Source organism: Penaeus monodon, chromosome 28 (assembly GCF_015228065.2).
Source record: "Penaeus monodon isolate SGIC_2016 chromosome 28, NSTDA_Pmon_1, whole genome shotgun sequence".
Classification (NCBI taxonomy): Eukaryota; Metazoa; Arthropoda; class Malacostraca; order Decapoda; family Penaeidae; genus Penaeus; species Penaeus monodon.
The window spans coordinates 28,673,333-28,673,814 of record NC_051413.1 but is presented as its reverse complement, the minus strand read 5'-3'; positions in this window follow the sequence as shown (position 1 = coordinate 28,673,814).

Genomic DNA, 482 nt, shown 5'->3' with positions numbered 1-482 from the left:
AAGCGAGAGTGTAAGAGCGAGAAAACGAGAAAAAGAGGAAAAGAAAAGAAGAAAAAAAGACAAAAAAAGAGACAAATTAACAGGAAAATGAGAAAAAGCCGTCTCGAACCTGACAGTGCCATTCCCCACAAGATGCTAAATGTCTCACTTCCCATAATGTCTCCCAGGAATCATTATCTCACGCTGTTAAGATATGGAGAGTCGGTGTCTTTAACAGCTCACTATTAACCAAAACAGATTACTGGAATACACAAGATAATTATAGATACTGGCGTGGCTGTTTACATATCGACGAGTTACTGTGTGAATGGGAAAGCCAGACAAATTTGCAGGACAACAGAAACAGCTGAACGTAATCTGTTTATCGTGACTCCAAGGTGGTATTTAAACCTTTATCTGGAGGTCAGGGAATCCTCTTCAGATCGTAGTGTGACTGGGAGAGTGATGTGGCTCCGTTATCTTCGTCTGGGAGACACGAACGT